This window comes from Lactuca virosa, chromosome 3 (genome assembly GCF_052849685.1).
Source record: "Lactuca virosa cultivar CGN04683 chromosome 3, Lactuca_virosa_CGN04683_v6, whole genome shotgun sequence".
In the NCBI taxonomy this organism is placed as follows: Eukaryota; Viridiplantae; Streptophyta; class Magnoliopsida; order Asterales; family Asteraceae; genus Lactuca; species Lactuca virosa.
The window spans coordinates 345,332,421-345,341,976 of record NC_136428.1 but is presented as its reverse complement, the minus strand read 5'-3'; the positions used below and the strand labels follow the sequence as shown (position 1 = coordinate 345,341,976).

The 9,556-nt window shown below is 35.5% G+C and overlaps 1 pseudogene across 1 annotated transcript; it reads right to left on the bottom strand.

The window, feature by feature from the left end:
* Positions 1 to 300: 300 nt before the first annotated feature.
* Positions 301 to 6,575, bottom strand: LOC145163114 (putative disease resistance protein RGA4; annotated as a pseudogene). The gene is made up of 5 exons (XR_013739569.1): positions 6,176 to 6,575; positions 5,560 to 5,707; positions 3,330 to 4,720; positions 1,184 to 2,994; positions 301 to 604 (listed from the first exon to the last, which is right to left on the bottom strand). The product of XR_013739569.1 is annotated as a putative disease resistance protein RGA4 (transcript).
* Positions 6,576 to 9,556: the final 2,981 nt, after the last annotated feature.

Here is a 9,556-nt window from a genome sequence, read left to right as displayed (position 1 = left end):
TTTCCCAATTTATCAGTAGTTGAATACGTAGTTTTTCACCTATACATAAGAATTAAACTCTTCTCAAATTTAATCATTTCAATATCATCATGGTATCTTAACAAATCAATAGATAGATGAATTTAAACTAATGAAAACTCTACAACCAGTCCTAAAATTTCGAAATTTACAATTTATGTTTTTAAAATTTTAAAGTATTTAACTTATTAACCATCTTGATCTATTTTACAACCCATCATAGCTCTTACATGTTCACAACTACATGACATTCACCAACAAAGGAACTTTCTGATATTGACAAACATACTTTATGCTGGGTGTTGGTATCTATACATTCTCAAACTCGAAAACAAAGGAAGCAACAGTTTTGGGCAGTTGTCAATGGTGAAATGCTGCAGGGAGGTGAGGTGTTGGAGTCCAAATGAAACTGAGTTCAATTTCTCACAAGTGGCAAGACGAGTTGCTAAAGTCATACAACTTCCAATAAAAGTCAAAATTACATCGCAAAGAGTACAAATTGTTGTGACTTCAACATCGTGAAAGAGCAGATGGTCTCCCATGCATGTTTTTGTTCTGTTTCCGGTCTAAATCTCAAACACAGAGACTGCAGAATAAATCAAAATCAATAGATGGTAATGGGCTTAGTTAGTATTACTCATACTTTAGATGAATCATTGAATAAAAAACATAAAAATAACATTTTTAAATGGATAAGGAATCGGTAGCTATCAAGAAATACATTAGTTAAAAAAAAACTCATGTGTAAAGCGATTCATCATTTGTACATTTTTATTTAATTATTAGTACAAAGATCACAAAATATAAATCAAACAACTTCAATGAATAATACAAACTCTACAATAAATCGTAGTTCAGAAATTATTTTAGAATTTCGGATCTGTTTTACTTAAAAAATGAAATATTTACACTTGTTAACCATTTTGACTTATTTTGGAATTCATGGTGGGCTTTCCATGTACACAACTTCAATCATATCCAAGAACTAAAAAACAAAAAAAGAAGCAATTGCATGTCCATGTTAGCAACCATATTTTGGCTTGCAAAAAATATGTTTTATTAGATACGTACTTATATTGATACAAGATTTGCATTCTGTTGATTGAAAGAAAACAAAATCAATTATTATATTTATAACATATCAAAGGCGGAGGGAGAAGCATACCTTCAGATTAAGTTTGTAACTCCTCAGGATATGTCAATGCAGGGAATACGTGAGACGCGGGGCCAGTAGGAGCCTCTTTTACTACTCATTTCTTTCAGATTTGGGCATCCCCTTATTTCCAAACTCAAAAGTGAAGGCATCAACATTTCTGGTAGATCTATTGCCTTAGGGCATTCAATAATTGTGAGATGCTGGAGGGAGGTGAGGTGTTGGAGTCCCTTTGAAACTGATTCCACTTTCTCAAATTCGATTACGCAAAGCTCAGTAAGAGATGAAGGAAGAAGATGGGACAACTGACTGATATTACTCACATCTTCCGATTGTCCACCTATTAAAGTTAGGTCCTCAAGTGAGGCTGGAAAAGCCTGTGGGCCCCACTTTGAAATAGGCTTCTTCAACTTCCCTATAGTAAGTCCACACAATTTTGGAGGCCAAAGCCCACCAGAAAAGGAAGCATCCATACTCTCACAATATACTATTGCCAGACTTATTAACACATTGAGTTTTGGCAACTCATGGTCAGGAAATGACTCCAGATTTGGACAATTGCTTTCGAGTTCGGTGAGATGATTGAAGGAACTCAATTCAGTGATCGATTTCAGATTTGGCCAATCAGTTATGAATACAGATTCAAGCATGAGTATGTTTGAGTTGATCAGAGGCTCCTCTCGTCCTCCTACCAACTCCTTTTCCAATAATTTATTACAATTCTCGATGGTAAGTGACTTGAGGCTTTTTGGACAGCTGCAATGCTCCAAGCTATCACAATCCATTACAGACAAGCTTGTAAGAGATGTTAGGTTGCTCCCACAATTATCCTCCTCCTCTTTCTCTCCACTCACCAAATTTGAACAATTCCATACATCCAACTTCCTTAAATTCACAAGATACTTACTTCTGCTTCTGATTTCCACAAGTATCTTATTTCATTGCACTCTGTCATTCTTACTTCTTTGACTGCCCCAAGATACGCTATAACACCCCCCCATAACTGATCATTAAGTCCTGAAATAGAAGTTATATTCAACATGGTGATCGATAAAGCTACACAAACCAAACTTCTTAACACCTCATGACCACAACCAACTATTTTCAGAACCCTCAGTGAAGGCAGTGATTCAACTGAGACTCTAACCAAATTAGGGCAACTTTCAATACAAAGCTTTTGAAGGCATGGAAACGTTGTATCGACAACCCCACCACTGGTTGACCATGCCTCACACCCATCCATATCTCGGAAAGTTAGATTTTCAAGTGACGGGAATGCAAGACCAGTCCCAAGCAACTCCGGACCCACAACTTTTACCTCATCCATCCCTCCAATATCCAACTCCTTAAGTAATGGTACCTGCCCAAGTGGAGGTAGAGATGTACACTTTTTACAACCAATTATCGAGACACAAGTCAACCAACCAAATGAGGGACCCCCAACCCAACTTGGAAACTCTATACCTCCATATGACACAATTTCGAGGCTTTTAAGATTATCACTACAAGGCTTTAGCGCATTAAGCACCTCCTTTTCAAGTGTTTCTTTTCTGGAACCATCAAATACATCACTTCATTCCAACTCTAACTCACTTAGCCTCTTTTCAGATAAGTTCGCTTTCTGTGCATGCATTGAGCCTTTCACTTTTTCCAGCCCCTTAATGGAAATTCTCCCTTGGAGACCCTTTGAATCTTTAAGATCGCTGATTGAAAATCCATCGTCTCCTTCAATAACGATCCCATAAAGAGTTTGTAGGCTTTTCAACTCAAGAACCCCTAACGGCATCTTCTTCAACTCTCTGGAGTATCTCTCATGTCAAAATGTTGGTTCAGCCCCCCCTCCTTCAACCTACGAAGGAATGAGATAAAATAAAACAGATGTTATCTGTTGCTGTTGTACACGAGAAGAAGAAGAAAACAGATAAAGAAGCGAAGTATTTTGGACTAAAAAAAAACTGCACGCACACATATTATTCAGCAAAACAACTAAGGCTTTAAATAGCCTGTACATGAAGATAAAACCCTAAAGCTAAACTAACTATTCCTAGAGAATAGGTTTCACTTCCCATGAACTAGTCAAACACATTTATTCAAAATAGGTAAATTAAACAAATAGTAAATATTAACCAATACTCATCAAGATTATCCAACACAAAATGCCGCAAATTTTTAAGCTTTGAGAAGTTCCCGGGCAACTTTTCCAAACTCTTACAGCCAGAAACAATTAACGTTTGTAAATTATAAAGGTTGCAGACACTATCCGGTAAATGTGTGATTTGAGTTCGAGATAAATTAAGATACCGCAAGTGCTTCAAACTGCCAATCGATTCAGGCACCTCGCTTATGCTAAGATAACGCAAACTGAGGACCCTTAACAATGGAAACTCTTGCAGTAAGTCATCCAGGACCTTGTTTGATAAGTAAAATGTTGTCCAGTTTTCTATCACCCCAAAAGACACTGCTAAGAATGTTCTCAAACTTTTAGCTCCTTGGAGTGCCTCGAACCTTTTCTGAACCATATAATTCTCACAAACAAATGACATATGGCGGTGCTTTTCCAAAGCCTCCTGATGAAGTTCCTTCTTCATCTCAATGTCAAACCTTGAAAAAAAATCTCCAGCAACAGATGTGGCCAAGTCATTCATCAGGTCATGCATCACAAACAACGATTTGTCTTCTGGGGCATGTTGAAAAAATGACCTCGACAACAACTCGTCAAAACCTTCACGACCCAAGCGTTCCACTGACTTGCTTGTGCTTGATTGGCGCAAAAACCCTTCTGCTATCCACAAGAGAATCAACTCCTCCATATCAAACACATGGTCTTTTGGGAACAAGGAGCAGTATGCAAACAACCGCTTCAAAGAGGCAGAGAGATCATTATAGCTTAGTCTAAGAGCCGGTGCAATTTCATCTACCTTTTCTAACCCCCATATTTCACTATTCAACACCTTCTTCCATTCCTCTTTGTCTGTTTTTTTCCTTAACAACCTCCCAAGTGCAATCAAAGCCAATGGTAAACCGCCACATTTTTCGATAATACCATCACCATATGGTTTTAGTGTAAGATGTGACTCAAAGTTACTTTTACCTAAGGCATGTTGACAAAATAACGATAGAGCATTGTCACGTGACAAAACTGGAACATGGTAAGGTTGATTGTAACCCAGTTGGGTTAGCAACGACAGCTTCCGGGTTATCATGATAATCTTAGTTCCAGGTGCCCCGCCAAGAAATGGGCGTTCTAGAAATTCCTAGTCGCCATAGCATTCACTCCAAACGTCATCAAGAACCAGAAGAAATCGTTTCTTTGAGATCTTCTCTTTTAAAGCCACTTGAAGCAGATTTAAATTCTTAAATTCTCGATTTCCACCATCTATCGATTAGAATATAGTTCTGCTTATACTAAAGATATCAAACTCATCTGAAACACAAACCCATGCTTTGAGTTCAAAGTGATCATTCCCTTGCATTTCGTCGTACAAAAGTCTAGCTAGAGTGGTTTTACCTATGCCACCCATACCAACTATTGGGACGATGCTGAAGTTCCTATCACATGGTTTATGTTAGTATAATGTCTTCGTTTTAGTCCTTGAAAGCTTCATGTAAAGAAAAATTAGATGCAAACGATGTGGATGAGGCTCGAGTTGGACTCAATTCCCTTAAACAGATTCGCCGTCTGTTCCCAGGGTACAACAACCTAAACAGTATTGTGTACTGCCGAATATCACGACTTGCCTGAAAGAATCGCCGGAAGCAGGAGTGCAGAGAAGGAAGAAGAAGAAGAGTAATTTCATTCGTGTCTTTGAATGAGACGGCAAGGTCTTCTTTTATAGTTGAATCGTGAAACGGAAACAAATCACTAATTGATTGAGAGTTTAATGGCAATAAATGTCATTAATTACGAATTAATGCATCCGTTACAGAATTCAAAAAATAGGGACCAAAACTGTCAAGTTTAGCAAAAATGAGGGTAGCGCGCGCCAGAGTTTTCGGAGCTGCAGGTCGCGCCCATACACGAGTTCGGTGTTTTTGGTCTACGGAACCAAGATTTGCACCCCCCCTGCGCGCGGGTAGGAATTGTAGCATAACCATAGACACAAGCTTGTAAGCCTTCCATGCAATGAAGCTTATAAACCTTGTTGAGTTTGGTCTCTCTACCAATGTGGGACTCATTCCCACATTCCTCTCTTTTGCTAAACTTATTCTCAAATACCCATCTTTGAGTATTGATATCTCATTCACTTATACTCTATTTTGGACATATAATATATCGTTTCGAAGTCCTCATGGAGGAGAACACAAACCCACTTAGAGTTCGTTATATATACAACATATGTATATATTTATATATGTCCAAAGTTAGTAAAAAATATAAATATTTATACTAAATTTCCAACAGATTATTACCCAATAGTTGGTGGAGCAACGCATCCTTATCACCTTCACGCCCAACAATGCTTGATGTGTCTATCAAAGAGGTCTCTAATCTTCTATTTACATGTCGCGGGCTTTCTCCTATCACACTTAGACCATCTCCAATGCATTGAACTCATATGAGTTCAATGGATTGACACGTGTACATTTCACTCACTATACAACTTTATCCATTAAACTCTACACTCCATTAAACTCTATACAATTTAATGGATTGTCACATCATTCATTATTTTCTTTTTATTTATTATTATTTTTTACAAATTAATTGGCATGAAATGAAAAATTAAAAACTAAAATTTAAAATTTAAAATAAAAAATAATTTATATATATATATATATATATATATATATATATATATATATATATGTGTGTGTATGTGTGTGCGTGTGTATGTGTGTGTGTGTGTGTGTGGAGAGAGAGAATATAGAGTTCAATGAAGATTGAACTCCCCATTCCATTGAATCCTAGTCATTTTTCCACAATGGTGATTTTGATTTTAATGAGATTAAACTCTCCATTAACCCCTCATTAAACTCCCATTGGAGATGGCCCTAAACCAAGACTATTCTTTTCCTCTACTAGTCCTTGTAATTGGGTTGTAATATAATCTAACTTCCCATGTATCCTAGTACGTAGTAAGAAATTTGTGCGGCGTATTGGGATTAGCTTTCTTACCTTGCTGGTGATGAACTCACGATGCATGGCTTCCGTTGCTAGATCATCCAGTAGGTCGTCGATATCATAAGCCAAATGTTGGAGACCATTTAGCCATTCTTTAACAGCTTCATCACTTATTTCCTTCTTAGAAGCATCATTAAGAAGAGCTTTGATCTGAATTAATGACCTCTTCAATTTCTTGAGCTGGGAATCGATTCCCTTGGAGCGAGCAAGCTTCTTCAGGGCTTCTGATGCCAGCTTTTCAAACAACACCGTTAAGAAGGCAGAAAGAACGATTTCAGCCATTGCTTATGATAAGAGTAGAGAATATAGTAAAGATCGGGATGAAATGGATGCGCAGAACTACTGATCCTTATTGTTGTTTATAGTAGAGAGATTGGATTTGCGTCACGGAAAGAATCATTTTTATTGATTTTTTTCTATAGAAAATTCAACTATATGCAGGACACGTAAAGGACCACTTGTTCTTAAATTTTCTAATACTATTATTAGATTTAGTATTAAAAGGGATTTACGAAAGTTTCCATATAAAATGAATATATTCGGAATTATTTTTTCCAATACAAAATTGCGGAAAATAGCAACACTAACTTTTAACCGATGGGATTTTTTTTACCTTTAATAGCAAATCCGGCTGAGTAAATCCCTTTTAATACTATTATTAGATTTAGTAAAGGACCACTTGTTCTTAAATTTTCTAATACTATTATTAGATTTAGTATTAAAAGGGATTTACGAAAGTTTCCATATAAAATGCATATATTCGGAATTATTTTTTCCAATACAAAATTGCGGAAAATAGCAACACTAACTTTTAACTGATGAGATTTTTTTTACCTTTATTAGCAAATCCGGCTGAGTAAATCCTGCCACCCTACCATTTTCCAGCAAACAAATCGGAAATCCAAAACCCACAATGAAACCTACAAAAGCAAAATAAAGAAACTAATCACGACCTTAACTTAGGGGGTGTTTGACTTATCTTTTTAAGAGGTAAAAGTCCTTTTTGGAAAAGTTACAAAAAGTCAGGTTTTCCTGACTTTAAAAAGTCAGTTTTTCTTATATCAAAAATCCAAAAGTAACTTTTAAAATCCTTTTACCAAACATCTTTTAAATTTTATCTTTTCCAAAAAGGACTTTTGTCTCTCAAAAAGATAAGCCAAACACCCCCTCAGTTCAAAAGCCAGAAAACTGAACGCCAAAAGAAGACCGAATAAGAATCCACAAATCGAATAACCAATCCGTAAGAGAGAGAGGGGGGGGGGGGGTAACGATGATCGCTTGGGTTTGGGTTTCGTGTGTGAAGACTGAATAGGAACATAGGAATCGACAAGAAGATGAGATTGATCACCGGCGAGGTTTTCAGGGGTCTAGAAGGCAGGGTCATATCCCCGGTGGAGCGATGGAAACTAACCGGGTTGGTTTTACCTGGAGATGTAGAAACGAAGGAGTAAAAAACGTTCTTTTAGAATAAGGGTAAATTACATGGTCCCTTGATTTGGGATAAATAAATCTTTTTGTTCCTAACTTTTGTTTTTAAATTGGACCGTCCTTATTGTGTCCTTATTTATTGTATGTTTTTGTTGTGATTTTAACCAAATTAAAATGACTATATTATCTTTTATTAATTTTTTTTATTTCTTTTAGTTCTAATATTTATTTATTTATTATCAAAAAATTAACAATTTACAATGCTTTAATGCTAAAGTACAAACATTATTTTCCACCTTAAATAACAATCACACATTACCTAGATGGTATAAAGCTCTGTGAAACAAAAATAGCAGACTTAAACTAAACTAGTTACAATCTTTCTATCTCTCTTATCTAAGGTGTTGTTTTTTTTGTCCGCAGATATCATTGGTCTCTTCTGTCTGCATGGCGCAGACCACGCATAGACATTGGACTTTGCAGATTGTTTGTTTTTTTGAAGACTGCAGACCTAAAAAATGTCTATGCGTCCTCTTCTTGGCGCACATGTGGACCAGAGTCTTCAAACCTCTTCAGGTCTAAAAAAACACATATATCTTTGTTGTTTTTTTTAAACTTAGATTTATTACAACTTTATCTATTATAAACAATTTTTAATAAAAAAAAACTACAATACTAAAAGAATAAAGGTTTGGTGACACAAAAATAACTTTTATGAAAAATTTATAAATAAAGATTTAATTACAATAAGATTATTGAGGCTGTTTATATAAAAATGAAAAAAAATCTTAATAGTGTCTTATATTTTTTGTGTCAAAGTTTATAAAACATTACTTAATACAATATGATCCATTTCTTGGAAAAAATATTTATGCTCAGTTTTTAATTGATTTAACTGAAAAAGTAAAATAAAAATTTTGAAAATTTTCATTTAAAATCAAAGTTTATTTCCATCTGATTTATGTGTTAAATATTTTATCCCAAATTATAATGTTTAGGTATAATTTTACGAACAAAGTTTGTTGGTTTTTATCAAATATATACGTTAATTCATACCATTTTATTTTCACTTTTATACAATAATACATAAAAGTTGATCTACATGTGTTAATTATCTATAATAAAGTCATAAAACTATTGAAAAACTCTTTTAAGTTTTTTTTTAAAATAAGTTTAATTAGATTTTAGTTTATTCTAACAGTTTTTAGATGTTAAAAAACAAACAGTCTTTTTCTTTCAGACTGCAGACGTTTGGTCCACCTCTTCTACTGCAGATGTCTACAGATGTGGTCCGCAGACTACAAAAATTTTGCCTCAGAAAAAACAAACAACACCTAAGTTACTAAACCCTAAATTACTTTACACTGGCTGCCACCCCTTCAACACATATGAAGTGTATACTAAGATTTGGCTTTGCCTTTGAGGAATCAACACGGTTGTGAATATGAAGACGGTGACGATCATGTTGGGATTATTTTCCCTGAGTCAGATTACACGACGGAGCTAATAGTTCCGACCACAACAAACCGATAATAGTGAAGTATGTGTTGGAATCAGGAGTGCAAAGAGCGGAATCGACGGAGGGTTTCTCAAGAATTCCACTGCTTCATCTCTATAAAGAGGTGGGTTGGCTGGATTCGACCACAAAACGAGAACGCTGATCTATGTGGTTGGTTCAAGTCGTCGATCTATTCCGGTGAGTCAACATGGACGTTGTCGTTGCCAATTTAGAATTCAAATGACTATCTGCTTGGTTTGAATATAGACTATTTCTAATGTAAACTAACAAGTAAAAGACATATAACGGCTAGGGTTTCATATTGTTATCAAAGAGA